The sequence below is a fragment of the Ambystoma mexicanum genome, chromosome 1q, assembly GCF_040938575.1.
Source record: "Ambystoma mexicanum isolate Mex_15411 chromosome 1q, UKY_AmexF1_1, whole genome shotgun sequence".
In the NCBI taxonomy this organism is placed as follows: Eukaryota; Metazoa; Chordata; class Amphibia; order Caudata; family Ambystomatidae; genus Ambystoma; species Ambystoma mexicanum.
The window spans coordinates 656,368,684-656,396,063 of NC_090922.1; positions in this window are offsets into that span (position 1 = coordinate 656,368,684).

Below are 27,380 nucleotides of genomic sequence, written 5' to 3' on the forward strand. Positions count from 1 at the left end.
TCCTTTGGGAATGTTGCGTGAGACCGATTTCTTGTGGCAACTGCTCGCGTGAAGTAAAGAATTAACTGAAGTGGATTTGCGATAAGTTTTGGTTATCAGTTTACCATCCGAAATTGTAATAGTTAGATCAAGAAAATTGATACTACTGAGGCTGACAGTCTGTGTAAACTGAATTCCCCATATGTTAGTATTGAGATAGTTCACAAAATCATTAAGGGTGTCACAGGAGCCCTTCCAAATCAGAATCACATCATCTATATATCTCTTCCAAATATAGATGTATGGTGAGAACATAGTATTTGTGAAGACAACCATTTGTTCAAAATGATGCATGAATATATTTGCAAGAGCTGGGGCATAGTTTGCTCCCATTGCTATTCCAATAAGTTGGCGGTAGTAGATATTGTTGAACAGAAATACGTTGTTAGAGAGAGCACAAGACAAGAGTTCTTTAATCATTTCAATGTGTTCATAAAATGAGGCAGAGTGTTCCCGAAAAATGTGATCAACACTAATAATTGCTTTCACATGGTCAATGGAGGTATAGAGTGCTTTAACATCAAGTGTCACTAGTAACATGTTGGGTAGTACAGGTAATTGATCCAGTATATGTAAAATGTGCATGGTATCTCTGATAAAGGTGGGGATAGAAGTCACCAGAGGAGCAAGACATTCATTGATGTACATAGAGATTGGTTCAAAAATCCCGCCACCCCCACTCAAGATTGGTCTTCCTTCTGGTATTGTGGTGAAAGGTTTGTGGATCTTGGGCAGGAAATAGGCAGTGGGCATGATTGGGCCATCTACAGTGAGAAACCGTTTTCCAACATCTGTTAAGAGGCCTCTGGTGTACCATTTGGCCAGAAGTTGGCTGACTGTTGCCCTGAGTGTACCAATTGGGTTTGAGGGCAAAGTTTCATAACAACCAAGTGAGTTTAAATGTTCTAGGCCCATGGCAATGTAGTCCCTCTTATTCATTATTACCACATTGCCACCTTTGTCTGCCTCTTTAAGAATCAGGTTCTCATTGGAAGCCAACTTTTGCAAAGCTATTTGTTGTTGGCGCGTCAAGTTGCATTTGCGCCCTTGTTTCGTATGGGTGGAGTCTTGCAGTTTGTGTATGTCATTTATGTCATTCTCAGTCTTACTAGCATTAAGGCAGAGGTCATTGGCAGCACACCATTCCTGGATAGCAGACAGACAGTCAGAGATGAGGGAGGGAGAGGAGGAGGCCGAGGGTAGCCTGAAAATGAGCTGGGTATCGTCCGCAAAGCACTGAAAGTTGGGGCAGAGGGCGGCGATGCGGTGGGCAAGGAGTGCCAGATACTGGTTGAACAGCCAGGGAGAGAGATTAGATCCCTGGGGAACGCCACAGGTGGAGAAAAAGATATCAGAGAGGAAGGACCCAAGTTGGACCTGGGAGGGTCGATTGGAAAGGAAAGAGGTCAGCCACGCCAGAGCCTGACCAGTGATACCCAGGTTATCACGCAGACGGTTGAGCAGGATGGCATGGTTGACAGTGTCAAAGGCAGAAGAGAGATCAAGCAGAATGAGAACACACGGAGTGTTGGAGTCGAGGTTCAAGAGCAGGTCCTCACGGATGTTCAGGAGAGCAGTTTCCGTGCTTCTGGCCGCTCTGAAGCCAGATTGATGGTCATGGAGACTATCAACAGCTTCAGCATGGAGGTTAAGCTGGGAGATGGCCAGTTTCTTCAGGAGCTTGCCCAGGAAGGGAGTGATGGAGATTGGGCGATAGTTAGCCGGACAGGAGGGGTCGGCAGAGGGTTTCTTAAGGAGAGGGTGCACAAGGGAGTGCTTGAGGGGGGATGGGAAGACTCCAGAGGCGAAGGAGTGGTTGCAAAAGTCAGCCAGGGCAGGAGCCAGGGAGTCGATGTGGTCCTTGATAGTTTTGGAGGAACAGGGGTGAATCTGTTTAGATGAGACTTTCATAGATCGGACTTGTCTGGAAACCTCGTCAGCAGAAAAAAGGGGAAAGGCAGAGAAGGAGGGAGGAGGGGTGGCTGCAGAAGGGCCAGCGGAAGAGCAGGGAAGAGAGGGGGGGAGGTGATAGGAGGAGAGTGAGGACAGGATGTCCTCAGTTTTAGAGATGAAGTGGGAGGCCAGTGCAGTGCAGAGGGCCTGGGAGGGGACAGGAGAGGTAGAGACTGCAGCAGGGTTGGCAAGCTCCTTGCAGATTTTAAAGAGTTCAGCCGAGTTGTTAGATGCCGCAGAGATGCGGGCTTGGATAAGGGCTCTCTTCTTGGTGAGAACAGAGAGACGGTATTGCCTTTGGAGCAGGCGGCAGGCCAGTTTGTCAGAGGATGAACATGAAGCACGCCATTTCCTCCCTGCCACCCTGCACTTGCGTTTTAGGGTGACGAGATCCGAATCATACCAGGAGTTACATTTGGCTTTGGGCTTCAGGCGGATTTTCATGACAGGGGCAAGGATATCAAGAGTATCAGATATAGCAGAGTGGAGCAAGGAGAGGGCTGTGTCAGGGTGGGAGTCAGCCGAAGGGGGAGGGGGGGGGGGCGAGAAGGTGGCAGCGAAAGCCGCAACTGACACGCGCTTCATGGGTCGGATGACCGAGAAAGTGGGTGGCAATGATGAGGGTGGCTTTGCCTGTGGGGTAGGGAGGGTGAGGTGGGAGGATAGGAGAACGTGATCACTCCAGGAGAGAGGAGTGGAGAGAGGGACAGAGAGGGGAAGGTCAGAAGAGATCAGAGCATCAAGAGTGTGCCCTGCAGAATGAGTAGGCCCAGACGGGAGAATAGAGAGGGAGAGAGAGTCGCAGAGGTCACGAAAGAGTCCAGTGGGGGGACAGGAGGCATCTAGGTGGATGTTGAAGTCACCAAGAAAGAGGAGTTGAGTAGTAGAGGACAGGAGTGAGGAGGAGAGGTCAGCCCACTCAGAGAGGAAGGAGGAAATTTGGCCAGGTGGCCGATAGATAGTAGCCACGGTAAGGGAATGGCTAGGAGAGAGAGAGAGTCGGCAGACAAGACATTCAAAAGAGGAGTAGGTCTGCGTAGGAGTGACAGTGGCAGGAATCCACTCAGGGAAGATAAGGGCAATATAAGTATAAGAATAGATGATGGACAAACGAACAGGTGCGGAAACCATCCGGAGTGGGAGTTTCAAATCCTGTCGGCAGACCAGAGAGAGGGGAAGCAGGATGCGGGTGAGCCACTGAGGGAGTCCTTGTCGGGTCTGGCAGGAGCTGACCCAGCACCCAGCCCAGCTAAGAGAAGCAGTGGTGTCACCTCAGAGAGGTGGGCTGTTTGGCTCGACAATGACACTGAGACAGTAAAAAGCTAAAAGCTGTGGAGATGCTTCGGAAAACACAGGGGACAGCAAAGTCATGTGACGCAGACGAGGCACCGACTTCAGTCTCAGCAAGAACCAGAGAAATGCTAAGAGGCCAGAGAAGGTAACGGGAGGCAGGGCAAACTGCTAGGGACACAGGGATAGTAAGAGGGTCTCTGCATAGCTCCTGGTCAACTCATGATAACACAAACTTTGTGAATATAGTCACTGACCGCCATAGTGAAGATTTGGGCATCCAAGGAAGGTTTCCTCATCTCAGTGGTAGCCCCAAGACCACTAAAGCTTCAAGTGAAGATGTATGCATCCGAGGAATGTTTCATCATCACAGTGGGAGCCCCAAGACCCCTGAGTCTCCAAGTGAAGAGAGAATATTTGTGCATCCAAGAAAAGCGTCCTCATCGCAGTGACAGGGATACGTCCACTGACAACCAGAGAAGGGTCTTGGAACCCAACACCAGTAAAGCAGACCTCTGGGGAAACCTTCCTCCTCACAGTGTAAGAGATAAGTCCACTGTAACCCAGAGAAGGATTTGAGACTTTGCTAATTTCGTGAAAGAGTGGCAAAACAAAGATCAAGTTAACAGATACGGAAAAGAACTTTCAAACACCAGCAGAAGGGAGTCATTATCCTGGAGAAGAAATGTAACTCTTTGAGTATACTCCGGAGGCGCCAGGGCAAGGGGGTCACTTCCCCTGGCGTTGTTGTGAACCGTATTGGAAGGTATGGACCAACACCAGGAGAAGGGAGTCATTCGCCTGGAGAGTCCTGGTCCTGAGAGTTGAGTTGAACAAAGTTTTTATTGGAACCACAAGCCAGGGGAAGGGAGTCATTGCCCCGGCATCCTTTTACAAAAGAACACTTTTGGCACATCACCCAAATACCAGCAGAAGAGAGTCCTTCGCCTGGAGAAGGAACTTTCTGTTGAGTTATTCTTTAGCTGTAGTGTGAGGGATAGACGTAGGTTGTGACACAGGACGGTGGAGTTTGATTTTGATGGACATTCTGACAGATCCTTTGGTTTTAGTTTGAGGCAGGGAACCCCTTCTTAGAAGGTAGGCAAAGTGAGGGTTTCTTTTTACTATACATAAAAGCTTGTAGCAAATCATGCCACTCTTGTATCTGCGTCCTTATTCGACACCCTTACACACTCCACTTTATAATTAAACCAGATCAATGTCTAGAAATGTCCCCCATATATCCTCAAAAACCTCAATCTTCTTCTGTTGCTGCAGTATAACCCTCTCGATGAGGGACAGAGCACACATTTCTTGAAGCCATGTTGACCTATCAGGTAATTGGGGCACTTAAACTCCCACAGGATAAAACTTTTTCTCAGCCAACAAAGCTCTAAACAGTAAACATATCTCTGGATAAATAAAATACTTCCCTGAAATCAGTGTAACAAAATCATAGTCCAAATCCAAATCCTTCTTCAATACAGCAGCAATATCACACCAAGAATTCCATACTTTCTGACAATCCCAAAACACGTGCCTCAAAGTGCAAGTTTTATGCTTACACCACCCCCCCCCCCCCCCAGCACCCATCCAAATAAATCATTCCACACTTGTACATCATATCTGGGGTCTAATATACCCTGCTCAATATCTTGGTCTGTCTCACCCTTTCGCCCAAGCTAAAAGGCATATTTGGAACTTTTCCACAAATTTCAACCTATCTTGCTTCTGTCATCTCGGGATTCCAGCAACTTAGCATTCCCCAGCTGTGTGCTGCTCAGAGGTTTGTATACCAAAGAGGTCACATGCTCTTGTTTACCCATCTACACAATGGCCTCCCTTAGAACAGCAGCATAATACCCCTGATTCAATGGGACCGAAGCAGACCTCATACCCCCTACATGTGCATTCCCTGAGAACGTGAACATCTCTGAGGTCATCAGAAGAGATCAACCTCCCGTTCTCAAACATACCCCCAACCCAACACACGCCTTCCATGCACCAACTGGTCCAAAATAAAGGTTTGTTATTAAACCTGATGGACGGGTTAAGCCACAAAGATGCACCCATCCCGGGATAAGCATCTCTGTTCATTAGTTTTGAACCCTCAAGCCAAAAGTCCCTCAAGAATTCTGTTGGTGCAGGTGTCTCATACCATGACCATTCCTAGTCGTCAACGATGCGGCAGGTCCCAAGGGACCGCAGAAACTAGTTTCTGCCAGTGTCCAAGCATTCAATGCGTGCTCTAGAAATGGCCACATATGTGGTGCAAAGAACGCGAGATGATATTGTGAAAAGTCAGGGACTCCCATAGCACCCCTTTAACACAGGAGCTGCAACTTCCACAACTTCATCGTTGGCAGTTTATGATCCCACAAAAAAACCTTGAATCAAGCTATCTACTTTCTTCATGGAGGACTTAGAGGCACGAAGGGGAACCATGCCGAGGATGTAATTAATATATGGGGCAGCCATCATCTTCAATGCATTCACCGTACCCCAAAGCGAAAGCTTCAACGACTCCCATCTCATCAAATCCACCGCCAATCAATCCCCGGCAGAACCCACGCTTTCCATCAATAACGCTCACCTCTGATATCAACGTGTTGTAATGTTGCAAATATTATTTGTCTTCCATCTGCACGTGCTTTATGTTTTTCTCAAAGTTATTCTGTTGCATGATTTTGCTGTCGACCGCTAAATGGTTTCAACATATAAGTAACCCTTGTGTAACATTTGTGCTATTTCATTGGGGGAGGGACTAGAATTATGTTTTCTCTTCAACGTGTTTGTATACTGCTATTGATTTGAACTTTGATAGGATGCTCCCCCAAAATAAATGTAAGAACGAAAACATGACAGAATGTGTCTTGTCAGTCTACACTGCTGTAGTTTGACGTTTAACTCTGGACAGCAGCAGTGGGAGCACAGCTAAAAGTGATCCCTATACAGCAACCGGATAAGGGTGCAGAAATGTATAAGGTCGGACTGGGAGCAAAAAATAGTCCAGGGCACAAAAATGTCATCCACAGGTGCAATTCCTAACGTTTTACGACAAGTACGTACCAGCGGGCAGAGTTGGGAAATGTGCGCTTTAAAGCACATGGGTCCAGTGACGCTGTTTAAAACATCCAGCTGCTTAGTGCACTAAGTCAATGAAGCGTCCCACGGTGGCTCAGAAAACTGTCCCACACTTCTGCGTCTGGCCGGCTGGCAGGCAGCTCAAGCACGTGCAGTTTTACAGGAGCAAATAGCTCCCAGCCAAATGATTTTTGGGAATTAAAATAAGGACTATTTATTAGACATGTTCTAGGTCTACTTTTTTTGATGAATTGCTAAGCACAATTGCCATTTGCCCTGGGAAAGTACTATAATCTAAACGAGGGGCAATTTGCTTCAACTCCAATGAAACTAACGCTATTGAACAGGACAGAATGTTCTTGAATTGTTTGCACGAAGTCATATGTAACCCATCGGTTCCCTTAAGGCTGTACCCCAAATGTAGAGCTCAGAATAGACAGCGGCTGTAGCAAGTGCATCGACAGCTTCGTGTAGTAATCAACAACCTTTGTTAATATCAGCACACATCCTAAAATGTGCACATTTCAAACAATTCCACAAAAAGGCACACACAAAAACTCATTTGGCAGGATACCCTATTCTACCACTAGATGTCACCATTCCCCAAGAGCAAAACATGTACTTTAAAAATCCAAGTTTTAATACCTCACATTGGACTAACTGAAAATATTATGTTTCACTGAAACACTGTAATCGCTTTCGAAATCCCTTTAGATGTCTCCGTCAGCTGGTAATCACATAATGCTTTGTGTCAGAGTTGCATACCCAGGGACTGCGTCAGGGCCTTTCAAACTTTCAAATGAAAGGGGCCTCGAGCCTCAGGGGTGCACCCAGCAACAGCTCCCATGTTGCCAATCAGAAGTCTTCTAATACGGAACTAGATTGCTTTCTATATTATTTTCGCTCTGGGGCTTTACATGTGCGCTTTGCAATGCTCTCGTTACAAGCTTCAATTGCTGGAGTCCTTCAGGTCCTCACGTGTGCTTTGCAGTGTTCACTCACATGCTTAATTTGCTGGGGCCCCTCAGGCCGTCACTTCGGAGTGACGGCCTTAAGGACTCCAGCAAATGAAGTTGATATCTCGAGTGCTGCAAAGCGCACATTTAAAGAAAATAAAAACACCCGGGCGTTAATAGCCACCAATTATCACGAGGCTGACTTTAAAAAATAAGAGAGCAATACTGTTCTTTGCCAGTAGATGTCACCTTCAGCAATGTTTAGAATCACAAAATCAGTTAAAGAAATATGAAATTAGGTACTTTTCAAAAAGGAATGGGACATTCTAAGAGAATACATAGGGCCTCATTACGAGATGGGTGATAGCCATGGAGCTGTTAGCTCCATGGCTGCCTCCCATACCGTGCACGTGTCCGGTCTCGTTCAATGGGGACTTACCGGTGTAGTCCGACCCTGGTGGGACCGGTAAATCCCCATTGAACGGACCATTCCCCATTCCCATTTGAGCCCCCATAGGGCTCAATGGGAATGGGGAGGGCGCTAGTAACGGGCTCGCAACTTGCAAGCCCGTTATTAGCGCCCTGGTCCCTTAGCGGGACCCGTAAGGGACTTGTGGTCAGACCACACGTTCCTTACGGTCCCCCCAAAGGGACCTTGGAATAGGGCGGTAAGGGATTACCGGCACCGGTCTCCTTACCGGTGCCCGGTATCCCTTACCGCCCGGGTCGTAATGACCCCCATTGTTTGATTTTTGACACACATTGTATGAAAATGCCTTTAATTAGTATATACGAATAATGGATTGCGTTCAGAAGAACTTTGGGATTGCATGGTGTACTGACCCCTTTTGATTTGATGTTCAGTTTCATATTTGAATATATTTATTTTGGTCAAAGTGTGTGCACACTAACCATATTTAAATACATCTTTTAAACTAGATTGTGTTCCCTTTCATTGCACAGGTATAAACTTGATTGGCTCTGTTCGGTCACTCCTTTAATTACACAGGCCACTCCTCTTATAAAGCTGTGTTAGCTACTTGGGATTTGAGACTAGGCAATGCCCCACCCCCCCATTTTTGCATTATGACGCATCAGAGCCCCCCTTGATTTCTTATCCCACTTAAAGTACTAGTGTTACCCTCATGTCACCGCTCTGCCACATCCCTCCACCTGCACAGAAAGAACCTAAATGACCAGTTCACCTCTAGTCAAATCTAACAGCAATGCATCCAGGCTTCAGACAGGACCTTTACACTTTGATAACTGGGCGGCTTACTCCTGTGTTGTGAAGTGAGTCCTGTGGTACAACACGTTTGCTTCCCCTCCGTGTCCTCGACGTGTCCAGTGTGCTTCCAGCGGCCAGGGTCTGCTATGCAGCCCCAGAGTTTAAGGCATACCTGTGATGCCTGCTTTTGTGCCAGTGTCGAGGTGAGACAGCCTAAATGACCAGACTAATTTAAGTGACAGATTTAGCGGAGATAGACAGAGTGCTTACTTACCCCTGCCCAGTGTGCAACTCCTTGAAACCCGAGCCTGACCTGGTGTAATAATACCGCCGGTGCCTGGATAACAGTAGGCAAAGCCGAGCTTTATTTCAAGGGTACGCTATCAAGGATGGGGGGTGTGGGGTGAGGTTCGGTGGAAGCCTACATAAAGAGCAAGTATCAAGGGGCTCGTGTTTGGTCCTGAGTGTCAGCTTTCTTAGTGGAGCACAAGAGCCTAGACTACATTATTTGCCCAAGATCACAAGGCTAGTCTGCATTGAATGCCACATGTGTGCTACCTGCTGTGCTGAAAGATTTCTTCCCAGGTTTGGGAGACTAGGGCTATGTTTCCCAAAGATCATAAGGCTGCAACTACATTGAATCTCTCTGCCTCACAACACTTTCCTCCTAATGGCAAGAATTCAAGAGGCATAGGTTGCCCAAGATCACAAGAATGTCCAGTAATAAATAGCACCACTCCCCTCCTTCCCCCCTCCACTGCATACTCTTGTGCTGATTGCTTTTTTCCACAAGATTGGAATCCAAAAGCACACACATCACTGTGTCCCCTATATCACAGACCTGGACTGCATTCAACGAGAGCACCTCACAGTGACAACAGCTTTCATTTTCTCCCATGAGTCAGAGAACTCAGACAATATTGTGTAGATCATTTTCCTTCTAGCGTAATGTAAAGACCGCACATACAAATCACGCAATCAACCGTTACGCATGCTTTGTGGGGGTTATTCGATGTTCAATGGTTTGTACAGTAGAACAAGGAGACAGAGTGGAACGACCACAGCCGCCACCCCAAACCACTCGGTCATGCACATGTCCATGCATCACCGCCACCATTTTGATGCTGGTAGAAATGCATTGAATTGCTCAGGAATCCGCCTGCTTTTTACATCAGCCAAAAGCAGGCGAGTCTATGGTAATTGGAGCCTGCCATGCACAAAGGGCAGTTGGCAGTTGCATATTTGCAATACAAAAAAAGAAGTAGAAGCTATTTTGCCTGTTTTCACTGCTTTTTGCACTTCACAGTACAAATAATGAAAATGACATGCTGGAGACCTTTTGGCACGTACGTGCAAATGTAACAGGCACCCTCTGTGCAATTTATAAGGTTTTAGAAAATGACCTGTGTGCTCAAGGTCACAAAGCTGCAGTGTAATGCCAAGTAGCAAAGGCTGCCCTGTGATCAACCCCTCCACTGTGCATGATTATTGACTGCTGTGCTTATTGCTCTACTCCCCATGGTTGGAATACAAGAGCTCAGAATTCACCAAGCGATCAGCATCATAGGAATGCACAACAGGAAATCCTCCCCATCATCAGCAGATCCAAGTCAGACCAGGAGGGGTTGTAGAATTGTAAAATATTCTGCGATTCTTCAATAACATGCTGCGGCTCCTCCCTAATAATTTGGGATTCTTTCTCTAGATTTCTCAGGTGTCCAGGGAATATGTATAGGAGTGTGGATCAGCTGCTCCAGCCCTTCTTCCTCATGACCTGTCGGGCACATGTCTAAAAGCACCTGAATGACCCGATGGCCTCTTCCGTACTAACTCTCCATGTTATGGCCGGTGCATCCATCAACATTTGTTCCCCTTGGGCACCTTGACCACTTGGTCCTCGTGCCGTCTGGGGCTGAAGGTAAATGTGAGGGCTGCTCCGGGCCGCGAGGTGGGCCCTCACAGCGCGGAAGGAACCACAGGTCACGCAGCTTCAGTGTCTGGAGTGGGAACTGCCTTTTTTCCTTGTCCACGTGACAAAGGACAAGTGACCATCACATCCCTTTTCAACTTCAGATAAACAAATCAAACACATAACTAAATGCAATGTTCTTTTCTGGCGTCGTTTACATATGGTGGTCTTCCGCTGGCTGGTGGGGCTCGTCTTGTCTCTCAGTCTCTCTTTCGCCGATAGATACCATTCAGTACTTAGCCTTGTAGTCGAGTTGACGGCACCAGTCATTTCCAGAGCGAGTAGTGGTCCCCTCGCTCCCGGTGTGATGTTGGTGGTCTGGTTGTGTTCCTCTCTTCTTGTTGATCCCTGTTTTCCGCGCTGTGTCCTCACTTGGCCTCTCTTCCTCTCAGAGGCTTGTGGGGTTGCCTCCTTGAGGAGTTGTTTCTCTCGGGGAGTCTGGTTCCACAGTGACTTCTTCCCACAGCGTTGGTGGGATCTTTTGGAAGTGTGAGACATTCCTGGTCTCTTGTCCTCGGGTGACGGAGGCGAGGCCGTGTTCACGGCAAGATATTGTGCATGGTGCTGATTCATAGGGGAGGGACATCTTTCCTTTTTGGGTTCTGTTTTTCACGAGCACTGTGTCTCCTATCTGGAGCTCGCTGGGGGCAGTAATAGCGCCATGACTGCCTCCAAAACCTTATCGACTCCGCCCTGGTGAATGGAGCTATTACCGCCCCATTCCAAGGTTGGCGGGGCCGGTAATTCCCCATTCACCAGGGCCCTTCCCCATTCCCCCCATAGGGCTCAATGGGAATGGGGAAGGCACTAATAACGGTACCGCAATTTGCGGTACCATTATTAGCTCTAAAGTCCCTTTGCAGGTCCTGTCCTTAACGCCTGGAAAAACCAGGCGTTAAGGGAGGACCCGCAAAGGGAACTCGTAGTGTGGCGGTAGGGGATTACCGGCACCGGTGCCCTTACCGGTGCCGGTAATCCCCTACCACCTACCGTGTAATGAGGCCCTTACTGTCTTATTGATTGAAGCCATGAATCTTTCGGCATCCCCGTTGGCTTGTGGCCAGTACGGCGTGATGTGGTGATGGCGTATTCCTAGATCGTCTATGAAAGTTAAGAACCCTTTGCTCGTTGTCACTCCAGATCGAGGAGGGAATGCCATGTGTCGCAAACATCTTCTCCAGGGCCGTGGTCACGGAAGTGGCATCTGTGGAGGCGACTGGCTCGACTTCTGGGTATCTGGTGTGTTTGTCGATTGCAACCAGCAGGTATGTTTTGTTCCCAATTGTGCAGAAGTCGATACTTATGGTGTCCCACTGGCGGTCGCTGCGGGGGAGGCACTTCATGGGTTCCGGTGGCCCTGGTCGGCATGTGGACAAACAGGCCTTGCAGGCTTCTACTAGCGTCATGACTTTGCGCGTCATGTGTGGTATTCATACACAGGACTTGAAGAATGCTTGCATTTTCACTATCCCTTGGTGCCCCTCATGTACCAGTCTGAGGGCTCTCGCATGGAGGGATGCGGGTAGCACGATCCTGTGTCCTTTCAGGATCAGGCCATCTAGTGATATGGACAGTTTTTGGCATATCCCGAAAAGAGCTTGTATTAGCTCTTGGGCTGGGGCTGTCTTCCGTGTAACTGCTGTCAGGAATGTTTTCCATTCACCTGACAGGATCGCTGCCTTTGCGTGTTGTAGGCATGGGTCCTTGTCCGTTTCGAACTGGATTTCTTCAATTTTCATGGTCTTGGGCCTGGCACAGGTGTTCTTCTGTCACTCTTGCGGCTTCATGTTCGGTGGTAGTGGCTGGGCACGGGTGTCGTAACAGAAAATCTGCTAGGTTGTCGGCGCCTGCTCGGTATTGGACTTTCAGGTCAAACTTTTGGAGTTGCAAAAGCCAGCGCTCGATCCTGGCCGGGGGTGTGGGGCAGATCCTTCGAAGATGGGGATGAGTGGCTTGTGGTCGGTCATCACTCTCACTGGGTGCCCCAGGATGTACACGTGGAAGTGTTTGCACCCCCAGATGATTGCCTGCACCTCTTTTTCAATGTGGGTGTAGTTTCTGTCTGTTGGTGTGAGTGCCCTGCTCACGAAAGCGATGGTGAAAACAGTTCCATCTTTGTCTTTCTGTGTTAACACTGCTCCTAGCCCCACTGGACTAGCATCGACCAATAGTTCTGTCGTGCGGGAGATGTCGAAAAATGCCATGGTGACATCGCTGGAGAGGCAGTCCTTGACCTTTCTGAACGCTTGTTCTTGTTCATTGCCCCACACCCAGGGGGCCCTGGCTTTCATGAGTTCATGCAGGGGGGTGGCGGAAGTGGCTAGGTCTGGAATGAAATGGCCGCAGTACGTGGCCATGCCTAAAAAGCTGCGGACCGCTGTCGCTGTGGTTGAGGCCTGCGCATTCTTGATGTTGTTGACTTTGCTGGGGTCCGGTGACACTCCATGCTCATTGAAGGCGTAACCGGAGAAGCTTAGCGATCGTTTTCCAAATTCGCATTTTTCCTCGTGGAGTGTAAGCCCCGAGTCATCTAGCCGTTGAAGGGTGGCTGCCAGCCGATTTGTGTGTTCGGCTTCTGTTTTGCCATAGACTAGGATATCGTGGCTGACGTTTGTCACTCCTGGTAGGTCCTGTAGAACCTTCCGTATCTCATGTTGAAACACTTCTGCCGCAGAGGAGATGCCGAAGTTGAGGCGGCGGTGGCATCAGAGACCTAGGTGTGACGAAAACGTGGTGAAGTACCGTGAGTCTTTTGCAAGACGGATCTGGTGGTAGCCTGATCGGAGGTCAAGCTTACTGAATATGGTTGCTTCCCACTAGATCAACAATCAGTTCATCTGTTGTTGGCGTAATGTGTCTATGTGTCTGCAATCTCTCTCGCCCTATAGCAGCGTTGGGAAGTCGCATGTCCATGCATATGCGGACTGCATTGGGTTGTTTCGGTTTGGCTGTGACCACCATTGGAGAGACCCACTGGGTGGCCCCTGAAGTTTTCTCAATGATTCTCATGTCTCCGAGTTTCTTAAGCTCTTCTTCCACTGCGACTCTCATACGGAACGGTACTCTCCTGTGGTGCACCGGCCATGGTTCAATGGTGGGGTCCATGTGAAGTTTCACTGACCTGCCCTTGAGACAGCCGATCCCTGTGAAGAGGTTCTTGTGCTTCGCCAGCAGATGTTCTGTGTCAACGGATTGTACTGCGAGGTTGAACTGGATGACTTCCAGACGTTCCGCAGTTGTGCAGCTGAGGAGTGTCTCAATGACGTTGTTGACGACATGGATGCGGGTCTTCCAGCTGATTCCTCGGTGGGAGAGGGTTGTCTTGAAGTAGCCAGCCACGGGCAGGGGCTTTTTGCTGCCGTATGCGTAGAGTAGGACTGCCTGCCGTCGAAGATGGCATGACATTAACAGTGGCTCCTGTGTCGATCATCATCGTTACTGGGGTTTCATCCACTAGTATGGTGCATCGTCGTGATCGGGTCCCACTTGGCTGATTCTCGTGTCCCGGTTTTACTGCCGAGATCATGTGTACTTTCTCTCTTCTATGGTTGCAGTGTTTGTCCACCTGGTTCGGGGACGTTTCCCTGCTGGATTGTTCCTCATTGCTGCTAAAGCTGTCAATGTCGTCGCCGTCAATGGCACAGGCCCGGCCACTTCTGCTGTTGCGTTGTCTGCTTGATGGTTCTTTGTGCTGGCGAACTCGTCTCCCTGGACGGGCTGCTGGTCTATTGGGTCTTGCCTCGCTTTTATTGTGTGGGGTGGCTTCTTGCAGCGCGTAGTCTATTGGTTGCTTGGAGCTCAGGCACACCGATGCGTAGTGATTGAGATTCCCGCATTTGTGACAAGTGGTGCCGTATGCCGGGCATGGGTCGCTCCTACCGTGCTGTCCACTGCACCATATGCAGTCCTTCGGCTGTGTGCCGGGTTGGCCTTGTCAGGGTCTCTGTTGTCTCAGGGCATTGACTGTTGCGGTTTTGCTCTTCGTCAGTTCAGTGCCCAGTGGTAGGTGGCTTATGATTTTCTCCATCTCCGCTGCATGTTCATCCGTCTGCTCTCGTAGTCGGCCCATGGAAAGGATGGTGTCCAGTGGAAGATCTGATTCTGCAAGAATGGTGCGTCTTAGTTTATCCGAAGATAGACTGTGTCTGACCTGCTGTCTTACTGAGAATTCTTCGTTCGGGAAGTCGAAGGCCAGCGCCATTTCTCTCAGGTGGCTGTGGAAATCATCTATGCTTTCCTGCAGGCGTTGTCTGGCTTGGCTCATCTTGAATCTTTCGAAGTCGGCACTGACTTTGGGCTTGGATTTTTTTGTGAGTATGCCTTTTGCTGTCTCATAGTCATCTGACGTGCCCCGATTTGGTAGGGTGTTGAATATGCAGAGTGCCATCATGCCTATGTTGAGCCTGAGGAATGCTCTGTTCATCTCTTCGCTGTCAACTTTCCGTGTGAGGAGGCTGAGCTCAAATTGTTGCATTCACAGTTCCCATCTGAGGCCAGTACGTGGTCCAAAAGGTTGGAAGGGCTGCATGAAGGGCTGCATGAACGTCACATGCTGGTGTCTGGATTGCGACCTTGTAACCTCTGCGGGGTTGTGATGTCATCCGTCATGTCGTGGTGTTCTATGGTCTGTTGGCACAGTGCTCTTGTGCCCTTGCATGTCCTCAGCTCCGGGTGCCTGGCGTGTGTGGAGCCTCCTCAGTCCCCCTGCTGGTGTGGGGGTTGTGGTGCTGCCTTCGGCTTGCCCTTGTCTGTTCTTGGGGTACTACATGCTCCTATTTGTTTCTGGACGAGCACTATCATGAAGTCACGTGCTCCTTGTGGAATGGATGTTGTGAGCGCTCTGGTGTGCTTGTTCTGGCCTGTGTGCACCTTTCCAGTGGTGGACTTCTCAGCGTCGGGCTGTGGTCTGGGGCCTGTGATGCCTCTGTGCGTGGGGCCTGGTGTGCTGATTTCTGGTATGTTGATGGGCCACGAGGTAGGCCTTTGATACAATGTCTTCCCCGGAGCGATTGCTGCCACGTAGGTAGACACAAGCGAGCTTCTGTGCTCCCAGCTCGCACTCGTGCACGGGGGAGAAAGTTTGTGTTTCTTTTTTTCTTTGCTGGCAGCGAGCCGGGCACATGTGCTGGTGACTGCCTTGGGTGTAGGGTACGCGTGCGGGGCAGCTTGCTGTGATATTATTTCCCCAGGCGCAGCACACTTACTTCCGTGCGGTCCGGTGTTTTTTTTTTCTGCTTCTCCCTGGCTTCCCCGCTGAATGTTCTCAGCAGGCCATGGGGTTGCCCGGGAGGCGCGGTCGTCGGGTTGTGTCAGGCGGTCCTGACATCCCATCTTCGTCGCCAGTGTGAGGTTTGCTCCGGGCCGTGAGGCGGGCCGGAGGGGTGGCGCTGTGCGACCCTGTCTCGCAGTGCGGAAGGAACCACAGAAGACACAGCTTCAGTGTCTGGAGCAGGAACTGCCTTTTTGGCGGGCTCCACCTCCCTTTATTTCCTTGTCCATGTGACGAAGGTCACGTGGATCTCACATCAAAGACGGTACACGATCATGAACTGCGCATGCTCCTGCAGTGCCGGTCTTAGTTAAGGCGGTCTCTGTCCTGCCCTCACAGCCACCCACATACTAGTAACGAATTCAAAAATGCCTTCCACAGTCCTGATCTTCCTGTTCATCTTCCCCCCTTTTGTGCCCCTTTTCCTACTCTTTCTCTTGCACTATTTGGGGCATACATGTGTGTTTTTATCTGCCACCCCTCTCAACCTTAAAAACGTTATCTGTCCCCACAATCGTTAACTTCCCTCAACCCTCTGACTTTGCTGTCATTCTTTTGTGCTGTTGCCTCCTCTAGCCATGTTGCAAAAGCTCCCGCTTTTTCAGTGTTATTTTCTCCTTTTTTCCCACTAACAACCTTCTGAGGGACCCAAACGTGTCCAAATTAAGTCCCCGCTGTTGCGAACTGTGTACGTTTGTTTTATGGAGTCACAAAATGCCAAGAATCCAAAACAACACAAGTAGCGCTATTAAACTGGGTGAACATATAATGGGCGGTTGACCACTTTTGGGGTTACTCTGCCTGTTTTTATTGTTCGTTGACCAATTCTGTCCCTAGTATTAACAGTCATTCAATCTCCACTTTTCCTGTTACCCAGGTGCCCCTGTTACACTCGCTCTTTGACTCCACTCCCTTGCGGTCCTAAGAAGGGAGGGGCTCAAATAACCAGAGACACTGCAGAGGGATCCTGACAGGCATAGGGACTGTTAACCCTCAAGTGTTTATCCCTCCCTATTTAATCGGGCATCAATTTTTAATTTGTTAATATCCCCCTTTTCTTTTACTTGTTCCCTGTTCTGGACAATACCAGAATACAGCTAACACCTGGAAGTCCATTAAGGAAACCCTCCTTCCACTGGGCGAGAATGTATTCTGGCAACCAGAAACATAAAATACAACCAGCCTGTCTGCTTATTCACTCCTCATACGTTGCCAGGTTTATTTCAGAGTAAAAATAAGAAACAATTGAGAGAACCACTGCTATAAAACATGCAAAGACTGAGCCAAGATCAATATGATGTACCAAAACCAAAATCTCCATTCCATTTTGGACTATCCCCATAACAAATACCCCACATTGTTTGTCCACCCTCTTGTCCTCAAAGGACTCTTGGTTGCCTGTGAGGCACAGCATGCACACTCACCAGCCCTGGCATTCTCCTTGCGATACCCCCTAGAGGTTTTGACAAAGCCTCCTACCTTCTATTTTAGCATGCTCAGGGGTCTTCGGGAGGAGGCAACTAAGGGTCTGGCACCATATGGCGTTGTGTGGCATGTCCGAGTCGAGAGCACCATCTATGAACGGAATCGGAATAGACCACCAACTAGCTTTCAAAGGATGAACAAAGAAGGCGTTTATTTCATGTCTTGATGACATGTGTAGCATCCCATTACAACCCGCCACCCGACCCAAACCGCCTAACCCCCACCCCCCAACTCACCTCGCCTTATACCACCCCAGATTCTTGACATCGACTCTCCTTACCTCATTTTCTGGCCATTTATTCCTGACCCCAGAACAATGTAACTCTTTCATATTTTATTATAATCCGTTGTTAGACTGGATTTCTATGCTCTGGGCTTGTGGACAGACGCGTAGGTGGCCAACCTAGTTAGTGAACAGGGACAAATCTGGGAGCTGTAGCCAAACCAACCCGCTTAATTCACAACTCGTCCCCAAAGAGAGGACCCACAAACTTATCTTGTCATAAACCCACCCTCTGGAACTCCATCCCGGTGTCAGCTCGGAATGCCCCCACAATTCTCCAATTTCGCAAATCTCTCAAATCATGGCTCTTTCAACAACATCTGACCAAAGGCTAATTCCAATGGATGCACATACCGAAGCACAGACCTAACAGTACTACACTACTGTCAAAAGACAGCAGCCGAAAATGCTCTCGAGCTAGGTCCATGCTTTAAACAATAAAATAAATACATAAAAATAATCAAGGTAGCATGGCGAGTGATCAAGACTAAGTCTCAGGAAGAGGTGAGCCTGGTAAGGGCTTGGTTGACAATGAGTCCACAAGGTTTATAATCGAGGATTACACTTATACAAATAGTTATATAAATGCTATAATCATTTACGGCCAAGCAAACACTATACAAATGGATATAAACCAGTAATAAGATTACACAATACTCATAAGAAAATACATGTATACAGTCCCTGTAGCCAGTGCAATAAAACCCCAATATCACCACCCAACAAAACTGTAAGAAAAGGTGATGGTTAGATTTGCAATGGCAGTCCACAAGAATACAACCCTACCTTTGATGTCCAACCCGAAGTTGACTGGGGCCTTGTGCCCTAAATGTTCGCGAAAGTAGTTTTGGGAGCTGGGAAAAAGTTAGGTGGAGGGTCTTGTGAAATTAGGGGATGGGAGAAAGGTTCTTAAAGTCAGATAAGGATATATCCTAGTGAATGAAACTGTCCCAAGCTTTGAGGGCTTTTGGCACCTCACACGACCCCACCCCACCCCGTACTCTGGTTTCTCTTCAGACTTTGCAGGTGTTCAGAGGGTTGTCAGAGGTCGGTTTTCCCACCATTGCTTCTTTTGGCCAGAGCCCAGGATTTGTGGGTGCAAGAGATGGCCCGGTTGGACACAGAAGCTGGTGCAACCCGTTCAGCTCAATGAATGCAGCTCACACCAATGCAGCACTGGACAATGGACCAGATGTGGAGAAGTCAGTTTTGACAATCGTCACCCATGCACAGTGACACAAAGGGAGACAGCCGCCGCGGTCAGAGTCAGTCTCCTATCTCGGGTCAAGTTGAAACAGGAATGCTGAGATTTCGCAGGTGGGACGTTTGTAGGATAAGCTAAGGGACCCCAAAGTTCCCAGGCCAAAACATAGAAGTACAATGCCTCTATCGCAGTAGCCCAAACTGGAATTGGTCAGTCAACAGGATGATTCCCGGAATCCTTCTGAAGACTCCAGAAGGCTGGGCACCGAGCAGATGTTGAGAATGGTTGGTCCCACCACTCCACGGGTCAAAGTACCACCGAAGGCCTTCTGAAGATCACCAGACAAACAGGACTCCACTGGGACTGTAGCCAAAGTTGGTCACCAGCCCTTCTTAGGATGGTCCACAGGTCTTCCACTGTCTTCACAGCTGGGCAGGATACTTGACCCCTTGCAGGATTTCTCCAGGATCTCTGAGGTATGGTTGCAGAACTCCTCCACTTATCCAGAAACTCAGGTGAGACAGAAACTCAGCCCCACACACACACACATACCCCAGCAGTTGTCCAATTAGGACCCATGATGGTGAACACATGCATACACTCTAGAAATACAGAAACAAGTTTGTAGATTGGACCAGACAGTCCCAACCACTTCCTGTGCAACACACACACATGGCCCTGCACTAGCCCACAGGAACCAAGGCTTTCCCGGGAAACTGCATGACCATAAAAGGATTTGCCTGACCTGGCAGGGCAAGAAGAAGGCCATAGGACAAGATGGCCAAAAGAAAAAACAAAAACTTTGTGGCACTGCCATGTTGGGACATTAGCCACAATTGGTAGCCAAGCGCGGTAAAAGCAGTAAGGCTAACCAAAAGTATTGCAAAAATAGTACAAATGCAATTGCTGCCACCATCTTGTCTTTAGGCACATCTAAAGTAACCAACAAATCACTTTGAGTGTAGTCAAGGGTCATACTGGAGAAACCGCATTGCACTGCATTGTAAGATGCATTGTGCAATGATAAAAAGTTACCCAAATAATAGATAACATGTATAAAGAAAAGGGAAACATAGTTTCCCAGTACTGACAGCCTTAAGGACTGGTCAGATCCCCCATAACAATGAGCAAAAGTACATTGAAGTATAGATGGAGGCTTCACTTCACTGGAAATGTCAGTACAGAGTTCAAAAACAAAAGCATCATGTTTCGGGGTCTATAGAAATGGAGAGAAAGTTGCTAAAAGGGGAAAACATTCCTAACACTTGCCCCTCCCCCAGACTGGGAACAGGGCAAACTAATCAACCCCTGGATGGGTCTCTGGCTCCAGTCCGTTATCCGAGTTGGACAGCCCTTCAGCATTGCAATGTTTGGGACCTGGCCTGTGCTCAATGGTGAAGTCAAAGTCCTAAAGACTCATGGACCACCTGATCAACTTTTGATTTTCTGCCTTAATGTCCATCAACCACTTCAAAGGCTTGGTCAGTATACAGAGTGAAGTGAGTCCCATGGAGGTAGGGCTCCGTCTTCCTAAAGCTCCATACAATGGAAAAACATTTCTTTTCCACATGTGGCTGCCTGAGTTCTCTGCTCCCAAACCGGTAGTTAATAAAACATATAAGTTGCTCTTCACCTTTGTCATCAAGCTATGATAGCTTTGCTCCTATCCCAGTGTCATAGGCATCTGCCTGCACAATTAATGGTCTCTTGAAGTCAGGTGCCCTGAGAACAGAGGCCTGGCAAAGGGAACCCTTCAGGCCTTGGAAGGCCTTCTCATATTCCACAGACCATGAAACTAGTTCAGGCCTTCTGGAAGAAGTGAGGACAGTCAGAAGATCAACTATATGGCAATAGTCTGTTCTAGTTGTCCTTGTTATCCTCAATGTGGGATGAATTAAACCAGCCAAAGAGATGGGTCAACTGCCGGGTGGAACAACCGCGGCCTCAGTCTTTGGTAGAGGAGTGTCCAGCACCAAAAAACAATACAAACGTGAGATTGGCCCATACTCAAGCACCTCAGGGATCGGATATGCAGCTAACCTGGGCCGGCCGGGTTGATTAACTGACGCCCAGGTCCTGGGCCGAGGAAACACAAATGTTCGACCCGCTTGGTGTGCAGTCTTGATACATATACATATCAAGTTTACAGAGAAAGACACTACTCTGAGCAGCCGCTTCTTAAATAGATCTTGGTTGCTCAAGCTTTTGCATATTATCAGACCTAGGTTTGATCTCCACAAAAGACCTTACTAAACTGGAACTTCCTAAATATACTAGTCCTGATAATTGGGTTGTGGTGACTTTTGTGTCCCCGCCTTGTGGTGGAACGGATATATGTAAAAATGCTGTGTGTTTGAGCCAGTTGGGCTTTCTCATTCAGGTTTTTGTACCAGCACCCCAAAAAATCATTTTTGAATGAGGGAAGGTTCTTCATGGAAACCCAGAGCCGCTCTAGGCTCATGATGGACTACAATGAGTATTTTGAGGGCTGCCACCTGCTTTTGCTTCAAGAGCTTTGGCTATGTGATGTGTTTGTTTGGGATGGGTTCTCCCTAATTTTTCATTTAGCTCAAATCCCGTTGAAGGGTAGACCTAAAGATGGCCCTCTGTATAGGGGCTAGTGTAACAAGCAACCTAGCCAAATTCTGTCCCAGGCCGCCCCACCCGAATTTTTCGGCAGCATCCATAAGGAACCCTGGTGATGGCCTATTACCAATTTTAGTGGCAACCTTCTATGACCCCCCCAGGTGGTGCATTGACGCCGGAAATAATGGACGTCATGGCTGAAACACTTAGAGCGTGGTTGGTCAAATTCCGCCGAGGCATTGGGTTTGAGACAGGGGATTTCAATGTAAATTGTGTTGAGGACCAAGGGGGAGGGCAAGGGATGGGCATAAGTAATGTTATGGGGGCGGTTAAGGGCAAGGGAATGGTTGAGAGTAATGGCAGAGTTCGATCTCTCTCCTTTAAGGCAGGAAGATGGGATGGGGAGATCACATGGTCAAATGGTAGCGTCAGTAGTCAAATAGATTTTATATTTGTGATTGTTCTGGCAGGGAGATTGAAACCTATGTTAGAGATCAGACCTACTAAGGCAAATGACCACTCGATGCTGCTAATATATATATATAGAGGAGTTAAGACATGTTGGTAGAGAAAGATTGAGTGGCAATGTAGAGGTTAACTCAGAGGGTAACCGCCTTCGCTGGTCCTGTTGTAGGATTGAAAAATTGAATTTGCTTCTTAGACACTCTGGCCTGGCGGGTAGTGACCTCCATCCCCAGGGTATCTTGGATCTAACTGAGCTCCAAGCCTTTGATCCTCCCATGATATGGAGACTGGTGGCCAAACAACATGATCCACTTAGGCTCACTCGCCAGTATGATCAAGAGGATGTAAATAAGAAGAGGGAGTTAAACTCTGCCTTACGAAGTATCTCCGAAAACAATGGGCCTCATTACACGTTGTGCGGTAGAAATCGACATTTACCGGCATGGCGCTATTAACGTGTCCGCCTTGGCAAGAGGCATAGCGTACCATTACGAGTACGTGGACACGAGCATAGCGCCATGCCGGTAATTACCCTACCACCATGCCGCTAAAGACCCCCCAAAAAACCTTTGCGGCACCGATGAAAGCGCTGATTGCACTTCCGACCTCCCGCAACATGCAAACAGCGGTCACCGCTAATAGCGGCCATCGAAATTAGCGGTCACCGTTAAAAAGCGTAACCGGAAATAGCGTCATCGCACAGGAACGGGAAAGAGCACGGCGGCCATCTTTAAAAACACAATCCATTGCCATCCTCTGCTTGTTTCGAGAACTGTGCTATTCCAAAGCCACAAGGATTCCTTCGCCATGCCTAAGGCCATAAACAACCGACCGCCAGCGCAAGGAGAAGTTCACCAACGAGGAGCTAACAATGCTCACTGAGACACTTGCAGCAAATACCGACGTGGTATTTTCCAACGACATGCGGCGGGAGACCCTGATCGGGAAGAAGGCTATCTGGGCAGAGTTTGCCCTGAAAGTGAGTGCGGTGGGCACCACCACCCGCACTGTCCGGGAGTGCAGAAAGCGGTGGGACGATCTCCGCCTCCGGGTCCGCAGCATACTGTCTAAGAACCGCAACATGGCAATGACCACAGGAGGTGGAGCCGAATCGCCACTAAAATTGAAGGAGTGGGAGGAGACCTGCGCCAACACGATTGGTGTTGAATCAATCGAGGGAGTCGGGAGCATGGTGTGGCCACTACATCAGATGGAGGTGAGTGTAAACATGAAACTATGCACTGTGAATGTTGAGGTCCCCTCCAAATGTGAGCCCAGATTCACCTCATGGATGCGCCAACATCCATACATGCATACAACCCTGGCCATGTGAGTGTCAAACCCAAACACACACACATGCACGCATCACCAAAGACAAGTGCCACACAGAACCATGCATGGATGACCCACTCAACAGACCCATCACCTGCATCCCTACCAATGAAGTCCCAATGCACACAACAGCATGATTAACGTACTCTGCATGAAGTACATTGAACCATCACCAATGCCATCCCTCTCTTTGTCCCCCACAGGCTCACATACAGACAGTGAAGAACCTGGCACTGCGACTCAGGCACCCCCTGCTACAGGCCACAAGACACAGGGGACACCCCCACTACATCAAGGGGCAAAGGGAGAAGTGTTCCCAAGCAGAGTGGCAAACATCGTCGGAGCACCACTGCTACCATACCGCAGTCCACACCAGCAACAACTGCCACACCTTCAGATGTGAACCCCCCACCACAGATTCCAGCCACGGAGGGCCCACCCTCCGCTGCCACAAGTTCCACAGGTGAGGCGGCAGCTCTCAGATGTGGAGGACCCGATAGAGTTCTCCATGGAAATGCACACCCCAACCCCCCCAGGAACCCCAGAGGCAACTCCACAGCAAACACCAGGGTCCAGTGTCCATGGCCAGTCTGGCAAGGACAACACGGGAGGGTGCAGTAGCCCACCGGTGGCTTCACCAGATGTCCTGGATGCAGCGGAAGGCGCAGCAGCCACACCACGAGCAAGCCACAGTGCCCTTGACCTGGCCAGCATCAGGCAGCGCCAGGAGGACATTACTGTGCTGGTTGGGCAGCATGTGGAAGAGGCTGCCCGTCTCAAAGGGGAGATAACAGAGACTGCCAGGCACTCGAGGGAGGCGATTGAAGCCTGTACCAACAGGCTGTGAGAGGAGATTGGCCAACTCAAGCAGGTCCTCACGCGTATAGCGGACGCGATGGACCGCCAGTTCCCACCACCACCACAGGGACAGACAGCCACCTCATCATCTGCTAGTTCGAGGCAGACAAGCCCCCTCTGCCGCTCCACGCACACCACGAGGCGCACGTCAACCCAGCCTCCTAATGCTGGTGGTGGCAATGGGGAATAGGGACTGCAGGGTCAACCTTCCACGTGTGTAGCAGGACAACATTGTGCAAGACACATAAGGGGTTGTTGTCGGGGGGAGGGGGTAAAGGGTGTTTCGGGACTGTTGTGGGGGGAGGGGGGAAGAGTGTTTTTCGGGACTGTTGTGGGAGGAGGGGGAAGGGTGTTTCGGGACTGTTGTGGGGGGTGGGGAGGAAGGGTGTTTCGGGACTGTTGTGGAGGGAGATGGGAAGGGTGGTGAGATAGTTGGGGACATGCACTTTTACATCTTAATATTCCTTAATACACTGGTGATTACTCAAAACACAGGCTTAGACTTCTTCATTGTGTATGTGTACTTTATTGGTGACAGGGTCCATTGTGCGCTTCAACACAGACACCAGTGCATTACTACCCATATCCATCCTACAGAGTGAAACCATGTTACTCAGAATATTTGGTTGATCAGATGCTGTCTCACATCACGTCCCTCCTGGCCATCGCTTCTTGCATGACCTGCATCCCCGTCACCTCCGTCCTCATCACCATCATCATCCTCATCAGGTGCTTGTATTTCAACGTCAGGGTGCAGTGGCACATTTCCGTCTGATACACATATTTTGCAGCATGACACATGCCATGGTGATCTTGGCCACCTTCTCAAGGCCGTACAGGAGAGCGCCACCAGACCTGCTAATGCACCTAAACCGTGTCTTCAAAAGACCAAATGTCTGCTCTATCACGACGCGGGTACGGTTATGTGCACGATTGTAGTCCTCTTCGTGCCGGTTCTGTGGGTTCCGTACAAGGGTAAGGAGCCACCTCTTCAGGGGATAGCCGGCATCGCCTGTATGGGGGGAAGAATGGGGACCTGTTACTGGTCACCTCTGGAGTGGCCTGTACATATCAGACAAATCGACTTTGCATTGTGATTAATATCCACAACTAGCAGCATGCATGCAGACAATCTGTGTGACTGCAATGTGCAAAGGTGAGCTTGACCCTGCCAATGGACATGCCTAAATCCTGGCTCTGACACCAATTGAAATGTTCTGGGTGAGGCCAAGTCTTAGGTCTCCCTGGGCCCAGGCAAATTTGATACCACACTGCTAGTGTGGTGGCATTCCAACATCGATGTTGCAATGCTGTGTAGAATCACTTCACCAGTGCTATAGGTGTGTGGGTGAATGCTATGGCTAGGGGTGATCCCTTTGCATGCATTCAAGAGCACATTTCTGTATTGATGTTGTGCTGCGCTAATTCTGTATTACCATCTTGCCGCCATGTTGCTGATTTGTGTATTATGTGATGTGGCATGGTGTGCAATGTGGATGTGGATGGATGTGTAGCATTCGTTGACCTGGATTGTTCTCTATGTTGTGCAGCTTATCATTGCATGTGGGTTATTGTCAGGTACATTGCGGCCTTCACTGATAGACATTGGGGTACATCTGTATGTCCATTTCTCCTACGGACGACAGTCAACACCCATTTGGAGTACATATCTCTCCCCCCCTAAACAAACCCAGTTGGAGTATGTATCTCTGACCCCCCCACCCCCAATCACACTGCCATTTGCTTGGCCGGCTACTCACCGAGTAGCCACAAACGTTGTCCAGCTTGTCGCTCCATGTAGCGTGGTATGGTTGAGTTCCACAGGACCATGGAATCATGGGTAGATCCGGGAAATCGGGCACAACAATGTGTGATTATCTTGTTAGCGTCACATACCATTTGGACATTGATGGAGTGGAATTGCTTCCTATTTCGGTAGACTACTTCATTGTGATGTGGGACCACCAATTCCACATGGGAGCAGTCGATGGCCCAATGCAACTTGGGATGCCTGCCAGTGAATAGAAGCCAACTTTGGTGTTTGCAATCTCCTAGGCAGTCCGGGGCAGGAATATGTGTTCACGTGCATGCTTCAGGAGGGCATCCAGTACCTGGTTCAGCGTGTGTGAGAATACTGGTTGTGAGATGCCATGAATCTGCCCCACTGTATGCTGGGAGGTGCCTGCGGCCAGGAAGTGGAGCACAGTCACCACCTTCAGTAGAGGGGGGATGGCAGTTCTGATGTCTATGAGGCTCACTATGTCATCATGTATCATGTCCAAGATGCTGGTGATGGTGTCCCGGTCCAGACGGTACAGGGCATCTATCTGCTCAGGGGTTAGGTTAAATGGACTGGCTCTGATCCTGGGGATTGGTGGCTGCCTCTGTGGTATGACTAGGTGCCCTGGTGGTGCTTGCTGCGCCTGTCTTGCCCTCCTCCTGCGTCTCCTCTGTGCTGCCTGTTGTTGTTGCTGCTGCACTGCAATCATGTCCTCCAGCCCATGTAATGCTGCTAGTATTGGAACCATCTTGGTGTGGGAAGGGGTGTGGTGTGCTCCTTTTGTGCTGCCACAGTCTCCATTGCCTCCACCTGTGCTGATTGTGTCCACCTGTGGTAGGTGGGAACACTGCTCTGTTCTTTTAACAGGTGGTTTGCGATGCCGGTATTAGCACCATGCCGGTAAGGGATTTTTGGGGCTTTACCATGACGCTATTAGCAGGTCCGCATGGCTTGTGATGGTGGGCTATTAGCGGCATGGCGCTATTTACGGGATGAAGGGTCGCGCGCACGCAAACTGACCGCTATTAGTGGTAATCCGGGTCGTAATTGGCATGGGGATTTAACGTTACCGGTATTCCCTTACCAGTAACGTTAATCCCTTACCGCACAACGTGTAATGAGGCCCTATACCTACGAGCTCGCTGAAAAGAGGAGTACGTTGGTAAGTTTGAAGACAAGATACAAGAATTGGCTCAGCAATCATCGGTTCTCCCAAAATGATGAAGGCTGGAAATTCCTGAACAGGCTAATCAGGATAAATGATTAAAGAAAGTTTTGGGCTTGGCTGAGGACCTCGCAATCGAGCCTTTGCTTTCCAACCTATACATTTCTCAACTCGCACAAAGGCTGGGGGAGGCGACAAATTTTACTCCCCAGTATGGGGACAAGCCCTGGTTTGTATGACATATGCTGACGATGTGGTTATTATAGACCATACAAAAATTGGGTTACAACGCTCACTTCAGGTACTATTTCATTATTCCATCAACCTAGGCCTGAGTAAAAATATTAAAAAGATGAAAGTCATGGTCTTTGGGAAAGGGGTGCATACCAGTAGCACTTACAACTGGTGGCTAGGGGGCGAAAACATTGGAAAGA